This window comes from Pseudopipra pipra, chromosome 4 (assembly GCF_036250125.1).
Source record: "Pseudopipra pipra isolate bDixPip1 chromosome 4, bDixPip1.hap1, whole genome shotgun sequence".
NCBI classification, from domain to species: domain Eukaryota; kingdom Metazoa; phylum Chordata; class Aves; order Passeriformes; family Pipridae; genus Pseudopipra; species Pseudopipra pipra.
This window is the reverse complement of record NC_087552.1, coordinates 18131117-18149657: the sequence shown is the minus strand read 5'-3', so window position 1 is coordinate 18149657 and position 18541 is coordinate 18131117. Positions and strand designations below refer to the sequence as shown.

Here is an 18541-nt window from a genome sequence, read left to right as displayed (position 1 = left end):
ATGAGCTGTGTATCAAAGGTCCTCAAGTGCTGCTCAGACATCTGAATGAACTCTGATGAGCTGGCAGGTGCCACAGCTGCCACTACAGAGGGTGGCAAACTAAGTATGAGATCTCTGAAGCTGGAAGAAGATAAGGAAAAGCTAGCTGTGCCCCATCCCTCAGGGGAACATGTACAGCATGGTACTGTAAAATTAGGATACCCTCTACGATTCTGGTTCTGCTTTGGGTTTTGTTTTGGAGTTTTTTTCTGTCTGATAAACATTACCCTATGTTAGATGAATCATCTGTTGGTGTGTACCTCCCACAAGATATTGTTATCCAACAGAATTGTGTGAGAAGTTCAGCTGCTGTTCCTCTTGCACTGCCACCTGTGAAAAAACAGGGCTGGTAATGGTCTCTGTGGACTGTTGAGGGCAAAGCTTGAGTGACATTTTGGCCACATTCCTGAAGAGAAGAGACCCAAGGCACAATCGAATCTACCTCAGCCTGTTCCACAGTGACAGCCCATTTCTCTTTTTCAGCTGTTGACGAAATCATAGATCTCACAGACGAATCTGCTGAGCCTGAAGTCATTGATCTAACTGGTGATGATTCTGCTGTGGTAAGTAATGAATGGCACACTTCTGTCCATCTTGCAGTCAAATTAGTTTTCTCCTGTGCTCCTGGGCCTATCTTCTGGCATCTAACTAGGTAGCCTGACCTCCAGGGTTGAAACACAGCTCTGATTGACCACTTTAGACAGAGTTACCAGTCAAATGCACCTCTGAACACATTAACACTTCCAAGTATCCCTTGTAGTGAAAAAGTAGTTTAAAAGAGCCTGTTGCTCCAGAATTTGGGCACAACATTTACCAGTCATTGGTAATGTAACAGAAGGAGATGCAATTTAAAAGGGAAGTTATTCCAGAGATCCTCATCATACAGGCCAGGGATTTAAAGAAAAAGAAAAGGAGAGGACAGGAAGACTTTGACTCCTCAAATATTAAGTGTTTACCTGCAACATCCATTTAAGGTACTCCTGGACACTGAGGTGTTCATCTAATAGGAAGTGTTCATGGCTATCACTGCTGAATTTGCCTGTTTAGGGCAGAAAGAGGGAAAGAAACACCTCCAGCCTAAATCCAATTAGGGAACTGAAAGAGGGGAGCAGGGAGAAAGGGTTACATGTGGTTCCTAAGCTGCCTCCATTTCGACCCCGTTGCAGCAGTGGGAGCAGCACCAGCAGCACCCAGCTGGAAACCCAGTTGTTTCCAGTGCAGCAGATAATTCAGTTGTGCTACTGACAAGTGATGATGAAGAAGAGCCAAGAGATAATGATGGGTATGTGACAGATAAAGTAACTCTCTTAAGTCTAATTTCTGACACAGGGTAGAAATAGGTTTTTGCCAAGGCTTTGAGTTCTGCTTGATTCTGTGTGAAAAATTCAGACCTGGAATAAAGTGGCCTGTCTGTTTTTGAAAGCCCATCCAAAAAAACAGTAAAATCCAGAAGAAAGATTTTTTATCTCATTAAGGAATTAAGGAATGGATCTTACACTGTGGCTTGAGACACAGTGAAAAGCTTGAAGTACATAAAAGCCTTTCAAATGATTGTGTTGCTGGGCTGGGATGTTGCTGGGTCCGAATAAAGGATGTTTTAATTTCTGACACTTTATGTGTTGGTAACCCTCCATGCACAGTGAAATTAATGGCTGCATTTTCTTTCAAGTTCTCTTCTCTCTAGCACACGGCCAGCAGCTACTGTTACCTCTCCAATTTGGATAGATGACTCCTCAGAGGTAAGGATCCACATGCTGTTATCCTTTCAGCTTTATGGGAGGGCAAAGAGGACAGAGGGGGATCTGCACAGCTCAGCTGGCTGATGTGGGATGCTACGGGCAGCCGGCTTGAGCACAGACCTTGCTTTGCAGCTCCAACTAGCACGTCCCTCCAAGTCACTTCTCAGGGGTGTACACACAGGGAGGAACCCTTGCCAAGATGGCACATCTGTGGGTTCCTTATTATTCTGGTAGATACTGACTGATTGCAGATACTCCAAGTCCTATTAGCCTGGTGCCAGTGCAGCATCAAAGTTGAATTCTTTACTCCAAACCCCTATTGTGGTTTCCTTTCTCTGATGCAATGGGCTCAGGCAGGAATGACCCAGAGCACCATTCAATGTGTATTCCAGACGTTGTGGAGTTGTTTTCTGTATCCTCGTGTACTTTCACTGCTGTTGCAAAAATGAGGGCCCCGTTAATATTACTCCCACACCAAATGCTAAGGCTTTGTTCTCTCTTAGAATCGGCGAAAGCGCCGTGGAGGAGCCGTTAATTCCAGACAAGCTCCGAAACGAAGCAGGCTGCTGGCTTCTAGTGCAGGTGAGGCTTCAGCAGCAGAGCCAATAGACCTCGAAGAAAGTCGTGTGCTTTCTTTTGATCTTGGTAAGAACAGAAACTGCTTCTAGAGGTTTGACATACAGCTGAACATATGCTTTTGCCAGTTTCTAGGCCCTTTACTGGGGAGGAAGGGAAACATGGGATTTTAGGAAGTGCCTAGTATGGCATCCCTAAACAACAAGCCTTCTCACAACCATTTGGGTTTGTTACTGAGCTGTGATCCATTTTCCACTAAAATGAGAGAGATTCCATGCTCTCATTTGAAAGAGAATGAGAGAGAATTTCCACTAAAATGAGGGAGATGAGCTGTGTATCAAAGGTCCTCCAGGGCTGCTCAGACATCTGAATGAACTCTGATGAGCTGGCAGGTGCCACAGCTGCCACTACAGAGGGTGGCAAACTAAGTATGAGATCTCTGAAGCTGGAAGAAGATAAGGAAAAGCTAGCTGTGCCCCATCCCTCAGGGGAACATGTACAGCATGGTACTGTAAAATTAGGATACCCTCTACGATTCTGGTTCTGCTTTGGGTTTTGTTTTGGGTTTTTTTTCTGTCTGATAAACATTACCCTATGTTAGATGAATCATCTGTTGGTGTGTACCTCCCACAAGATATTGTTATCCAACAGAATTGTGTGAGAAGTTCAGCTGCTGTTCCTCTTGCACTGCCACCTGTGAAAAAACAGGGCTGGTAATGGTCTCTGTGGACTGTTGAGGGCAAAGCTTGAGTGACATTTTGGCCACATTCCTGAAGAGAAGAGACCCAAGGCACAATCGAATCTACCTCAGCCTGTTCCACAGTGACAGCCCATTTCTCTTTTTCAGCTGTTGACGAAATCATAGATCTCACCGACGAATCTGCTGAGCCTGAAGTCATTGATCTAACTGGTGATGATTCTGCTGTGGTAAGTAATGAATGGCACACTTCTGTCCATCTTGCAGTCAAATTAGTTTTCTCCTGTGCTCCTGGGCCTATCTTCTGGCATCTAACTAGGTAGCCTGACCTCCAGGGTTGAAACACAGCTCTGATTGACCACTTTAGACAGAGTTACCAGTCAAATGCACCTCTGAACACATTAACACTTCCAAGTATCCCTTGTAGTGAAAAAGTAGTTTAAAAGAGCCTGTTGCTCCAGAACTTGGGCACAACATTTACCAGTCATTGGTAATGTAACAGAAGGAGATGCAATTTAAAAGGGAAGTTATTCCAGAGATCCTCATCATACAGGCCAGGGATTTAAAGAAAAAGAAAAGGAGAGGACAGGAAGACTTTGACTCCTCAAATATTAAGTGTTTACCTGCAACATCCATTTAAGGTGCTCCTGGACACTGAGGTGTTCATCTAATAGGAAGTGTTTATGGCTATCACTGCTGAATTTGCCTGTTTAGGGCAGAAAGAGGGAAAGAAACACCTCCAGCCTAAATCCAATTAGGGAACTGAAAGAGGGGAGCAGGGAGGAGGGGCTACATGTGGTTCCTAAGCTGCCTCCATTTCGACCCCGTTGCAGCAGTGCGAGCAGAACCAGCAGCACCCAACTGGAAACCCAGTTGTTTCCAGTGCAGCAGATAATTCAGTTGTGCTACTGACCAGTGATGATGAAGAGGAACCAAGAGATAATGATGGGTATGTGACAGATGAAGTGTCTTTCTACAGTCTAATTTCTGACACAGGGTAGAAATAGGTCTTTGCCAAGGCTTTGAGTTCTGCTTGATTCTGTGTGAAAAATTCAGACCTGGAATAAAGTGGCCTGTCTGTTTTTGAAATCCCATCCAAAAATCCAGTAAAATCCAGAAGAAAGCTTTTTTATCTCATTAAGGAATTAAGGAATGGATCTTACACTGTGGCTTGAGACACACTGAAATGCTTGAAGTACATAAAAGCCTTTCAAATGATTGTGTTGCTGGGCTGGGATGTTGCTAGGTCCGACTAAAGGATGTTTTAATTTCTGACACTTCATGTGTTGGTAACCCTCCATGCACAGTGAAATTAATGGCTGCATTTTCTTTCAAGTTCTATTCTCTCTAGCACACGGCCAGCAGCTACTGTTACCTCTCCAATTTGGATAGATGACTCCTCAGAGGTAAGGATCCACATGTTGTTATCCTTTCAGCTTTATGGGAGGGCAAAGAGGACAGAGGGGGATCTGCACAGCTCAGCTGGCTGATGTGGGATGCTACGGGCAGCTGGCTTGAGCACAGACCTTGCTTTGCAGTTCCAACTAGCAGGTCCCTCCAAGTCACTTCTCAGGGGTGTACACACAGGGAGGAACCCTTGCCAAGATGGCACATCTGTGGGTTCCTTATTATTCTGGTAGATACTGACTGATTGCAGATACTCCAAGTCCTATTAGCCTGGTGCCAGTGCAGCATCAAAGTTGAATTCTTTACTCCAAACCCCTATTGTGGTTTCCTTTCTCTGATGCAATGGGCTCAGGCAGGAATGACCCAGAGCACCATTCAATGTGTATTCCAGACGTTGTGGAGTTGTTTTCTGTATCCTCATATACTTTCACTGGTGTTGCAAAAATGAGGGCCCCGTTAATATTACTCCCACACCAAATGCTAAGGCTTTGTTCTCTCTTAGAATCGGCGAAAGCGCCGTGGAGGAGCCGTTAATTCCAGACAAGCTCCGAAACGAAGCAGGCTGCTGGCTTCTAGTGCAGGTGAGGCTTCAGCAGCAGAGCCAATAGACCTCGAAGAAAGTCGTGTGCTTTCTTTTGATCTTGGTAAGAACAGAAACTGCTTCTAGAGGTTTGACATACAGCTGAACATATGCTTTTGCCAGTTTCTAGGCCCTTTACTGGGGAGGAAGGGAAACATGGGATTTTAGGAAGTGCCTAGTATGGCATCCCTAAACAACAAGCCTTCTCACAACCATTTGGGTTTGTTACTGAGCTGTGATCCATTTTCCACTAAAATGAGAGAGATTCCATGCTCTCATTTGAAAGAGAATGAGAGAGAATTTCCACTAAAATGAGGGAGATGAGCTGTGTATCAAAGGTCCTCAAGTGCTGCTCAGACATCTGAATGAACTCTGATGAGCTGGCAGGTGCCACAGCTGCCACTACAGAGGGTGGCAAACTAAGTATGAGATCTCTGAAGCTGGAAGAAGATAAGGAAAAGCTAGCTGTGCCCCATCCCTCAGGGGAACATGTACAGCATGGTACTGTAAAATTAGGATACCCTCTACGATTCTGGTTCTGCTTTGGGTTTTGTTTTGGGTTTTTTTTCTGTCTGATAAACATTACCCTATGTTAGATGAATCATCTGTTGGCGTGTACCTCCCACAAGATATTGTTATCCAACAGAATTGTGTGAGAAGTTCAGCTGCTGTTCCTCTTGCACTGCCACCTGTGAAAAAACAGGGCTGGTAATGGTCTCTGTGGACTGTTGAGGGCAAAGCTTGAGTGACATTTTGGCCACATTCCTGAAGAGAAGAGACCCAAGGCACAATCGAATCTACCTCAGCCTGTTCCACAGTGACAGCCCATTTCTCTTTTTCAGCTGTTGACGAAATCATAGATCTCACAGACGAATCTGCTGAGCCTGAAGTCATTGATCTAACTGGTGATGATTCTGCTGTGGTAAGTAATGAATGGCACACTTCTGTCCATCTTGCAGTCAAATTAGTTTTCTCCTGTGCTCCTGGGCCTATCTTCTGGCATCTAACTAGGTAGCCTGACCTCCAGGGTTGAAACACAGCTCTGATTGACCACTTTAGACAGAGTTACCAGTCAAATGCACCTCTGAACACATTAACACTTCCAAGTATCCCTTGTAGTGAAAAAGTAGTTGAAAAGAGCCTGTTGCTCCAGAACTTGGGCACAACATTTAGCAGTCATTGGTAATGTAACAGAAGGAGATGCAATTTAAAAGGGAAGTTATTCCAGAGATCCTCATCATACAGGCCAGGGATTTAAAGAAAAAGAAAAGGAGAGGACAGGAAGACTTTGACTCCTCAAATATTAAGTGTTTACCTGCAACATCCATTTAAGGTACTCCTGGACACTGAGGTGTTCATCTAATAGGAAGTGTTCATGGCTATCACTGCTGAATTTGCCTGTTTAGGGCAGAAAGAGGGAAAGAAACACCTCCAGCCTAAATCCAATTAGGGAACTGAAAGAGGGGAGCAGGGAGAAAGGGTTACATGTGGTTCCTAAGCTGCCTCCATTTCGACCCCGTTGCAGCAGTGCGAGCAGAACCAGCAGCACCCAGCTGGAAACCCAGTTGTTTCCAGTGCAGCAGATAATTCAGTTGTGCTACTGACCAGTGATGATGAAGAGGAACCAAGAGATAATGATGGGTATGTGACAGATAAAGTAACTCTCTAAAGTCTAATTTCTGACACAGGGTAGAAATAGGTTTTTGCCAAGGCTTTGAGTTCTGCTTGATTCTGTGTGAAAAATTCAGACCTGGAATATAATGGCCTGTCTGTTTTTGAAAGCCCATCCAAAAAACCAGTAAAATCCAGCAGAAACCTTTTTTATCTCATTAAGGAATTAAGGAATGGATCTTACACTGTGGCTTGAGACACAGTGAAATGTTTGAAGTACATAAAAGCCCTTCAAATGATTGTGTTGCTGGGCTGGGATGTTGCTAGATCAGAATAAAGGATGCTTTGATTTCTGACACTTTATGTGTTGGTAACCCTCCATGCACAATGAAATTAATGGCTGCATTTTCCTTCAAGTTCTCTTCTCTCTAGCACACGGCCAGTAGGTATTGTTACCTCTCCAATTTGGATAGATGACTCCTCAGAGGTAAGGATCCACATGTTGTTATCCTTTCAGCTTTATGGGAAGGCAAAGAGGACAGAGGGGGATCTGCACAGCTCAGCTGGCTGATGTGGGATGCTACAGGCAGCTGGCTTGAGCACAGCCCTTGCTTTGCAGCTCCAAGTAGCACATCCCTCCAAGTCACTTCTCAGGGGTGCCTGTAGATGGGGATCCCTCGCCAAGATGGCACTGGAAGATCTGTGGGTTCCCGATAATTATAGCAGTAATGGACTGAATGCTGACATCTAAGATCTATTTGCCTGGCACCAACACAGCAGCCAGGCTTGAATTCTTTACTGCAACCCCTCTTGTGGCTTCCTTTCTTCAGCAGCTGTTCATGTCATACGAGTAGTTACAGATATCACCCTTGAATTTGCCTGGTTAGGGCAGAAAGAGGGATAGAAACACCTCCAGCCTAAATCCAATTGGGGAACTGAAAGAGGGGAGCAGGGAGGAGGGGCTACAGGTAGTTCTAAGCTGCCTCCATTTCGACCCCGTTGCAGCAGTGGGAGCAGAACCAGCAGCACCCAGCTGGAAACCCAGTTGTTTCCAGTGCAGCAGATAATTCAGTTGTGCTACTGACAAGTGATGATGAAGAGGAACCAAGAGATAATGATGGGTATGTGACAGATGAAGTGTCTTTCTACAGTCTGATTTCTGACATAGGGTTGAAAAAGGTTGTTGCCCACAAAATCTGCTGCAAAATCCAGCAGAAACCTTTCTTCTCTGTTCGTGGAGTCATTAACAAATGGATCTTACACTGTGGCTTGAGACACAGTGAAATGCTTGAAGTACATAAAATGTCTTGAAATGGTTGTGTTGCTGGGCTGGGATGTTGCTAGATCAGAGAAGGGGATGTTTTAATTTCTGACACTTTATGTGTTGGTAACCCTCCATGCACAGTGAAATTAATGGCTGTGTGTTCTTTCTGGTTCTTCTAGCACACGGCCAGCAGCTACTGTTACCTCTCCAATTTGGAGAGATGACTCCTCAGAGGTAAGGATCCACATGCTGTTATCCTTTCAGCTTTATGGGAGGGCAAAGAGGACAGAGGGGGATCTGCACAGCTCAGCTGGCTGATGTGGGATGCTACGGGCAGCTGGCTTGAGCACAGACCTTGCTTTGCAGCTCCAACTAGCACGTCCCTCCAAGTCACTTCTCAGGGGTGTACACACAGGGAGGAACCCTTGCCAAGATGGCACATCTGTGGGTTCCTTATTATTCTAGCAGATACTGACTGATTGCAGATACTCCAAGTCCTATTAGCCTGGTGCCAGTGCAGCATCAAACTTGAATTCTTTACTCCAAACCCCTCTTGTGGTTTCCTTTCTTCAGCAGCCGTTCATCTCACATGGATTGTTTATGGCTATCACTGCTGAATTTGCCTCTTTGGGGCAGAAAAAGGAAAAGATTTGGCTGCAGCCTACATCCAATTAGGGACCTGAAAGAGGGGAGCAGGGAGGAGGGCTTCAGATGGTTCCTAAACTGCCTTTGTTTGTACCTCGTTCCATCAGTGGGAGCAGAACCAGGAGCACCCACTTGTTTCCAGTGCAGCAGACAATTCAGTTGTGCCACTGGTGAATGATGATGAAGAGGAACCAAGAGATAATGATGGGTATGTGACAGATCAAGTAACTTTCTAAAAGTCCAATGTCTGACATAGGGTGGAAAGAGGTTTTTGCCAAGGCTTTGAGTTCTGCTTGATTCTGTGCAAAACTCCAGACCTGGGATGTAGTGGCCTGTCTGGAAGAGAACTAACTAAAAAACCCAAAAAAATCCAGTAAACCCCAGAAGAAATCTTTCTTCTCTCTTCATGAAGTCATAAATGAATGGATCTTACACTGTGGCTTGAGATACACTGAAATGCTTGCAGTACATAAAAGTTCTTGGAATGATTGTGTTGCTGGGCTGGGTTGTAGCTAGATCAGAAGAAGGGATGTTTTGATTTCTGACAATTTATGTATCACTCACCCCTGATGAATGGTGCAATTAACAGCTGAATTTTTTTCTTGCTCTCTTCTCTCTACCACAAGACCCAGTGCTACCCTTACAAATGTGCTGGAGCAGTATTGCTTCCTAGGGGTAAGAATCCACATGTTGCCACCTTTTCATTTTCTGTGGGAGGGGGAATGGAGCAGGGCAGGAGCTGCATAACTTATTTGGCTAACATGGCATGCTAGAGGCAGCTGGCTTGAAGCACAGCCCTTGCTTTGAAGCTCCAAGTAGCACATCCCTCCAAGTCACTTCTCAGGGGTGCCTGTAGAGGGGGATCCCTCGCCAAGATGGCACTGGAAGATCTGTGGGTTCCCGATATTATAGCAGTAATGGACTGAATGCAGACATCTAAGATCTATTTGCCTGGCACCAACACAGCAGCCAGGCTTGAATTCTTTACTGCAACCCCTCCTGTGGCTTCCTTTCTTCAGCAGCTGTTCATGTCATACGAGTAGTTACGGATATCACCCTTGAATTTGCCTGGTTAGGGCAGAAAGAGGGATAGAAACACCTCCAGCCTAAATCCAATTGGGGAACTGAAAGAGGGGAGCAGGGAGGAGGGGCTACAGGTAGTTCTAAGCTGCCTCCATTTCGACCCCGTTGCAGCAGTGGGAGCAGAACCAGCAGCACCCAGCTGGAAACCCACTTGTTTCCAGTGCAGCAGATAATTCAGTTGTGCTACTGACAAGTGATGATGAAGAGGAACCAAGAGATAATGATGGGTATGTGACAGATGAAGTGTCTTTCTACAGTCTGATTTCTGACATAGGGTTGAAAGAGGTTGTTGCCCACAAAATCTGCTGCAAAATCCAGCAGAAACCTTTCTTCTCTGTTCGTGAAGTCATTAACAAATGGATCTTACACTGTGGCTTGAGACACACTGAAATGCTTGAAGTACATAAAAGCTCTTGAAATGGTTGTGTTGCTGGGCTGGGATGTTGCTAGATCAGAGAAGGGGATGTTTTAATTTCGGACACTTTATGTGTTGGTAACCCTCCATGCACAGTGAAATTAATGGCTGTGTGTTCTTTCTGGTTCTTTTCTTCTAGCACACGGCCAGCAGCTACTGTTACCTCTCCAATTCGGATAGATGACTCCTCAGAGGTAAGGATCCACATGTTGTTATCCTTTCAGCTTTATGGGAGGGCAAAGAGGACAGAGGGGGATCTGCACAGCTCAGCTGGCTGATGTGGGATGCTACGGGCAGCTGGCTTGAGCACTGACCTTGCTTTGCAGCTCCAACTAGCACGTCCCTCCAAGTCACTTCTCAGGGGTGTACACACAGGGAGGAACCCTTGCCAAGATGGCACATCTGTGGGTTCCTTATTATTCTGGCAGATACTGACTGATTGCAGATACTCCAAGTCCTATTAGCCTGGTGCCAGTGCAGCATCAAACTTGAATTCTTTACTCCAAACCCCTCTTGTGGTTTCCTTTCTTCAGCAGCCGTTCATCTCACATGGATTGTTTATGGCTATCACTGCTGAATTTACCTCTTTGGGGCAGAAAAAGGAAAAGATTTGGCTGCAGCCTACATCCAATTAGGGATCTGAAAGAGGGGAGCAGGGAGGAGGGCTTCAGATGGTTCCTAAACTGCCTTTGTTTGTACCTCGTTCCATCAGTGGGAGCAGAACCAGGAGCACCCACTTGTTTCCAGTGCAGCAGACAATTCAGTTGTGCCACTGGTGAATGAGGATGAAGAGGAACCAAGACATAATGATGGGTATGTGACAGATCAAGTAACTTTCTAAAAGTCCAATTTGTGACATAGGGTGGAAAGAGGTTTTTGCCAAGGCTTTGAGTTCTGCTTGATTCTGTGCAAAACTCCAGACCTGGGATGTAGTGGCCTGTCTGGAAGAGAACTAACTAAAAAACCCAAAAAAATCCAGTAAACCCCAGAAGAAATCTTTCTTCTCTCTTCATGAAGTCATAAATGAATGGATCTTACACTGTGGCTTGAGATACACTGAAATGCTTGCAGTACATAAAAGTTCTTGGAATGATTGTGTTGCTGGGCTGGGTTGTAGCTAGATCAGAAGAAGGGATGTTTTGATTTCTGACAATTTATGTATCACTCACCCCTGATGAATGGTGCAATTAACAGCTGAATTTTTTTCTTGCTCTCTTCTCTCTACCACAAGACCCAGTGCTACCCTTACAAATGTGCTGGAGCAGTATTGCTTCCTAGGGGTAAGAATCCACATGTTGCCACCTTTTCATTTTCTGTGGGAGGGGGAATGGAGCAGGGCAGGAGCTGCATAACTTATTTGGCTAACATGGCATGCTAGAGGCAGCTGGCTTGAAGCACAGCCCTTGCTTTGAAGCTCCAAGTAGCACATCCCTCCAAGTCACTTCTCAGGGGTGCCTGTAGAGGGGGATCCCTCGCCAAGATGGCACTGGAAGATCTGTGGGTTCCCGATATTATAGCAGTAATGGACTGAATGCAGACATCTAAGATCTATTTGCCTGGCACCAACACAGCAGCCAGGCTTGAATTCTTTACTGCAACCCCTCTTGTGGCTTCCTTTCTTCAGCAGCTGTTCATGTCATACGAGTAGTTACGGATATCACCCTTGAATTTGCCTGGTTAGGGCAGAAAGAGGGATAGAAACACCTCCAGCCTAAATCCAATTGGGGAACTGAAAGAGGGGAGCAGGGAGGAGGGGCTACAGGTAGTTCTAAGCTGCCTCCATTTCGACCCCGTTGCAGCAGTGGGAGCAGAACCAGCAGCACCCAGCTGGAAACCCACTTGTTTCCAGTGCAGCAGATAATTCAGTTGTGCTACTGACAAGTGATGATGAAGAGGAACCAAGAGATAATGATGGGTATGTGACAGATGAAGTGTCTTTCTACAGTCTGATTTCTGACATAGGGTTGAAAGAGGTTGTTGCCCACAAAATCTGCTGCAAAATCCAGCAGAAACCTTTCTTCTCTGTTCGTGGAGTCATTAACAAATGGATCTTACACTGTGGCTTGAGACACACTGAATTGCTTGAAGTACATAAAAGCTCTTGAAATGGTTGTGTTGCTGGGCTGGGATGTTGCTAGATCAGAGAAGGGGATGTTTTAATTTCGGACACTTTATGTGTTGGTAACCCTCCATGCACAGTGAAATTAATGGCTGTGTGTTCTTTCTGGTTCTGTTCTTCTAGAACATGGCCAGCAGCTACTGTTACCTCTCCAATTTGGATAGATGACTCCTCAGAGGTAAGGATCCACATGTTGTTATCCTTTCAGCTTTATGGGAGGGCAAAGAGGACAGAGGGGGATCTGCACAGCTCAGCTGGCTGATGTGGGATGCTACGGGCAGCTGGCTTGAGCACTGACCTTGCTTTGCAGCTCCAACTAGCACGTCCCTCCAAGTCACTTCTCAGGGGTGTACACACAGGGAGGAACCCTTGCCAAGATGGCACATCTGTGGGTTCCTTATTATTCTGGCAGATACTGACTGATTGCAGATACTCCAAGTCCTATTAGCCTGGTGCCAGTGCAGCATCAAACTTGAATTCTTTACTCCAAACCCCTCTTGTGGTTTCCTTTCTTCAGCAGCCGTTCATCTCACATGGATTGTTTATGGCTATCACTGCTGAATTTGCCTCTTTGGGGCAGAAAAAGGAAAAGATTTGGCTGCAGCCTACATCCAATTAGGGATCTGAAAGAGGGGAGCAGGGAGGAGGGGCTTCAGATGGTTCCTAAACTGCCTTTGTTTGTACCTCGTTCCATCAGTGGGAGCAGAACCAGGAGCACCCACTTGTTTCCAGTGCAGCAGACAATTCAGTTGTGCCACTGGTGAATGAGGATGAAGAGGAACCAAGAGATAATGATGGGTATGTGACAGATCAAGTAACTTTCTAAAAGTCCAATGTCTGACATAGGGTGGAAAGAGGTTTTTGCCAAGGCTTTGAGTTCTGCTTGATTCTGTGCAAAACTCCAGACCTGGGATGTAGTGGCCTGTCTGGAAGAGAACTAACTAAAAAACCCAAAAAAATCCAGTAAACCCCAGAAGAAATCTTTCTTCTCTCTTCATGAAGTCATAAATGAATGGATCTTACACTGTGGCTTGAGATACACTGAAATGCTTGCAGTACATAAAAGTTCTTGGAATGATTGTGTTGCTGGGCTGGGTTGTAGCTAGATCAGAAGAAGGGATGTTTTGATTTCTGACAATTTATGTATCACTCACCCCTGATGAGTGGTGCAATTAACAGCTGAATTTTTTTCTTGCTCTCTTCTCTCTACCACAAGACCCAGTGCTACCCTTACAAATGTGCTGGAGCAGTATTGCTTCCTAGGGGTAAGAATCCACATGTTGCCACCTTTTCATTTTCTGTGGGAGGGGGAATGGAGCAGGGCAGGAGCTGCATAACTCATTTGGCTAACATGGCATGCTAGAGGCAGCTGGCTTGAAGCACAGCCCTTGCTTTGAAGCTCCAAGTAGCACATCCCTCCAAGTCACTTCTCAGGGGTGCCTGTAGAGGGGGATCCCTCGCCAAGATGGCACTGGGAGATCTGTGGGTTCCCGATATTATAGCAGTAATGGACTGAATGCAGACATCTAAGATCTATTTGCCTGGCACCAACACAGCAGCCAGGCTTGAATTCTTTACTGCAACCCCTCCTGTGGCTTCCTTTCTTCAGCAGCTGTTCATGTCATACGAGTAGTTACGGATATCACCCTTGAATTTGACTGGTTAGGGCAGAAAGAGGGATAGAAACACCTCCAGCCTAAATCCAATTGGGGAACTGAAAGAGGGGAGCAGGGAGGAGGGGCTACAGGTAGTTCTAAGCTGCCTCCATTTCGACCCCGTTGCAGCAGTGGGAGCAGAACCAGCAGCACCCAGCTGGAAACCCACTTGTTTCCAGTGCAGCAGATAATTCAGTTGTGCTACTGACAAGTGATGATGAAGAGGAACCAAGAGATAATGATGGGTATGTGACAGATGAAGTGTCTTTCTACAGTCTGATTTCTGACATAGGGTTGAAAAAGGTTGTTGCCCACAAAATCTGCTGCAAAATCCAGCAGAAACCTTTCTTCTCTGTTCGTGGAGTCATTAACAAATGGATCTTACACTGTGGCTTGAGACACACTGAATTGCTTGAAGTACATAAAAGCTCTTGAAATGGTTGTGTTGCTGGGCTGGGATGTTGCTAGATCAGAGAAGGGGATGTTTTAATTTCGGACACTTTATGTGTTGGTAACCCTCCATGCACAGTGAAATTAATGACTGTGTGTTCTTTCTGGTTCTTCTAGCACACGGCCAGCAGCTACTGTTACCTCTCCAATTTGGAGAGATGACTCCTCAGAGGTAAGGATCCACATGCTGTTATCCTTTCAGCTTTATGGGAGGGCAAAGAGGACAGAGGGGGATCTGCACAGCTCAGCTGGCTGATGTGGGATGCTACGGGCAGCTGGCTTGAGCACAGACCTTGCTTTGCAGCTCCAACTAGCACGTCCCTCCAAGTCACTTCTCAGGGGTGTACACACAGGGAGGAACCCTTGCCAAGATGGCACATCTGTGGGTTCCTTATTATTCTGGCAGATACTGACTGATTGCAGATACTCCAAGTCCTATTAGCCTGGTGCCAGTGCAGCATCTAACTTGAATTCTTTACTCCAAACCCCTCTTGTGGTTTCCTTTCTTCAGCAGCCGTTCATCTAACATGGATTGTTTATGGCTATCACTGCTGAATTTTCCCATTTGGGGGAGAAAGAGGGAAAGTTAAACCTCTGGGTCAAATCCAGTTAGAGATGTGAAACAGAGGAGGTGGCAGAAGGGCGTTCAGGTGTTATTAAGCTGCATCTGATTTTACCCTGTTCCATCAGTGGGAGCAGAACTAGCAGCACCCTCTTGCTTGTTTTCAGGGCAACAGCTAACTGACTATTCCTTTGAATGTTCTTAACCAAAATAAGAAGTCTGGAGCCTGCCATTCTTTGCCTGTTCTCTCGTATCTTCTTCACTGAGCTGGTGTTAGTATGGAACACCAGGCATGCACACCAGATTCTAATTGTATTTTCTTTTCTCTCCCTTCCCATATGCATTGGTGAAGCTTCTTGAAGGTGAGTTGACTTTTTCCAATGGAATTATCCTAAATGTACTCATTATTTTTTATTTGTCTTTTCCAACAGACTCTAGTACCAGGGATTGAAACTGCATTTAGCAGAAGGCAAAGGACAGTGCTAAAGCCTCTGGCCAATGTCTTAGAGAATGGATCCCATCTGTGTCTGCTAGCTGCTATCAGACACAGTGGAATATCCCTGCAACAGAAGTTGTAGCTGAATGCTCTTGCAGGAAAGAACTTTAATTTGGTGACATTTTCTGTAATTTTAATTGATTAGTGCTGGATTATTGTTACATGGACACTGGAGTTGCAGAGATCATTGTTGCATGCGGTTTCTGAGAATTAAAAAGTGAACAGCAGGTCTTGATCCTTCAGATGTTACAGACTAGGCCACTAAAAATTGATCTCCTTTGAACTTGGGTTTGAACTTGGGTGATAAAACTCCATTTTCAAGTTACCTTAACTGAGGAGGGAGATGATGGCAATTTCTAGGGAGACACTGCTTCAAGTGTTTTTATAATTTCCAAGGACTGTTCTCAATAAGACTCGTTTGATAGAAGGTGCCTTTGAGTGGGGAGGTTTCATTGAACACAGAGAAAAAGAGGGCAACAGTTTAGCATCATACAGCAACAAGGAAGCACAGCAGCTCCAGAATGTACAGTTTTAGATTTAAGCATTTATTCCATCCCTTCTGAAACTTTTGAAACAAAGCACTCTGTGTTTTGCCAAGCCTTTTTCTTGTGTATGTGCTACGTCACCATGCTCCTTGGGAACTTGACTGCAGTCCTCTCTCCCCTATCACACAGCAATTGTTGCCATTCCTTACCATAGGATCACAGCAGACCGTATTAGTAAGAACAGTGTGAGAGGCCTTCCCTTTATAGGGCATATTTATTCACAGGCAGTGTATCTCAGTGGACACTGAGAATCTCTCAGGTCATGTTTTAACTGATGTAGGGTGATTATAGCAAATGTTTTGTTTCCATAGCAGAATAGTCTCAATGTGTGGAAGGGTTCAGCCTTAATATTTAGGAAACTACTTTGTTTGAGATTGCTTGTAACCCAGTTGAATAGTGTCCATTTCAAATAGGACCCATTACAAACTATTTACAATAACGCGTTTGAAGGATAGTTCCAGGGAAAAAGAGAGAGTAAATGATAGATCTGACTTACCAAAATTAACTTACAGGGTATGAACAACAAAGGAGAAATCTTACACCAAGAAGCCAGCAACTGTTGGACAGCCCTGTACTGCGCAGTTATGATGAATATGAAACAGCAGATGATGTGACTGATGTGGAATCTGAAGTGACTGACGTAGAGTCTGAAGTGACTGATGTAGAATCTGAAGTGACTGATGCAGAGTCTGAAGTGACTGATGCAGAGTCTGAAGTGATTGACATAGAGTATGCAGTGGCTGACACAGAGTATGCACCGGCTGATGTAGCGCCTGAAGTACGGAGATCATTGGACGAGGAACCTGCAATTTCAGAGTACGTACGCCTCGTGACCTACCAAAGAGTGATTTTTGCTTCTTTGAAGCCTTCACTTTACTTGTTTCCCTCTTTCAATGAGGATTGCATCCTGTGCTGCATGATGATGAAAGGATAATGTTTGCACTTGGGGAGAAAAAGGCAGCCCAAGGCAGATGGGCAACTTTGCATACAACCTTAAAGACGAGTTTGGGGGTATGGCAAGAAAGGGTGATTAGTCACAGGCCCTTGCTCATAAGATGTTGCATTTACTTTTCATGTTAGGCTCTAGTAGTGATCTTAGATATGGAAATATTTTCAGTAGTGTGGATGGTTTGGCATCACAAGACTGGCAGGCAGCAGCCAGGCCAATTCTGTGCAAGTCTTTGAGCCTTTTGGATTACTGAAAGGCAACATAAGAGAGAACTTAAAATAAAAAAAGAATATTTTTTCCTTCGGTCTCAAGCTTCTCTGTTACAGAGCGTGCCTTCCTGCTCTCAGTAGGTAAGGCTGGAAGAGCTCAGAGCTGCAGAACATTGACCAGAGGGTTCTTCCTGAGGCTGGATCTTGCCAGAGCCATCTGCAGTGTTACTCTGTAGTGTCAGACCTCATTCCATTCTAGAATGAATACTTTCCAGAGGACAGCTTGATGCTTTGGTTGCAAAGCTGTTATTGATGACCCGTTGGAGATAAATGCTGCCATATATAGACTTCCCAGTGCTAGAGACTGCTCTTACTTCAAATCCTAGAGCAGGGTGGCTGACTTCATCTTTCTCCCAGTGAAAACCAAGACACTGTTTCCTTTAGGACAGGGAAATCTGAACTCTTCATTACATGCAGCAAACTGAGAGAGTTAAAGACATACAGGGTTCTTCAAAAGAAATGCATCGTGGCTCCTCAGTGCAGTCAGATAATTATGTGACATTTTATAGATGAGTAACCCTCGATGCCCAGTGGTATTAATTCTGGGTCTGTTCTCTCTAGGGAATGGCAACGAGCTGTAAGGTGCCCGATCTGCATGGATTTTTTTTCACAGGTAAGGATCCCCGTTGTCATCCTTTCAGCTTTGTGGGAGGGGTAACGGGGCAGAGGGGGAGCTGTGCAACTCAGCTGACTAATGTGGGGTGCTATGGGCAGCTGGCTTGAAGCACAGACCTTGCTGTGAAGTTCCACAAGTCACTTCTTGGCGGTGCACGTAGAGGGAGAAACCCTTGCCAAGATGGCCCTGGCAGATCTGGGGGTTCCTTATTCTAGTCATGGACTGATTCCAGATATTCCAAGTCCTATTTTCCTGGTGCCAGTAGAGCAGCAAACTCGAATCCTTTCCTCCCAACACATGTTGTGGTTTCCTTTCTTCCAGATTATACGAAGTGTCCGACAGGTTGTGTCAACCCAGTGTGGCCATCTCTTCTGCAGTCGGTGCATCGCTGTTGCCCTTGAGAATTCCAGGGCTTGCCCAACCTGCAGAACAGAACTCCCTCCCAGAGACTATCATCCCGTTTATTTCTGAGTATTTCTGTTTCTCAGGACAGAAGTATCCCCCCCAGTCAGACGGATTTTCGGGGGTAGGTGGCAGAAAGACTTTTTTCTTCATGTACATAGTTCTTGTTGTATACAGTTCCATTTTTCCTGAGTTTAACTATAAATAAACTATTAATTTATTTAAATAGAGTCAAGTCTGTCTGCTTATCTATGTTGGACTCTGCTGGTAGACAGAGACTTCTTTTAACAGGTGGCAATAAACTTCTTGGTTTGATCAGTCAGAAGCACTCGTTCTTTTCATCACCCTGTAGTTTTTGATTTTGGGGGAAAAATGCTAAAGGCATAAGCTTTGTAGTTCTTGGGGCAGTGTGTGTTGTATGG

General features: G+C 45.2%; 2 long non-coding RNA genes across 3 annotated transcripts in view; one reads left to right on the top strand and one right to left on the bottom strand.

Moving 5' to 3' along the window:
* LOC135412873 (uncharacterized) overlaps positions 1-18541 on the bottom strand; it is a 636102-nt gene that overhangs the window by 97440 nt on the left and 520121 nt on the right. The gene's annotated exons all lie outside the window — the stretch shown is intronic.
* LOC135412857 (uncharacterized) lies at positions 15113-18217 on the top strand. 2 transcript variants are annotated; one of them, XR_010429989.1, is made up of 4 exons: positions 15113-15204; positions 16396-16699; positions 17663-17714; positions 18039-18217. It is a non-coding gene; the product is annotated as an uncharacterized LOC135412857 (long non-coding RNA). The 2 variants fall into 2 exon arrangements; XR_010429988.1 differs by lacking the exon at positions 15113-15204 and having other exon boundaries at positions 16311-16699.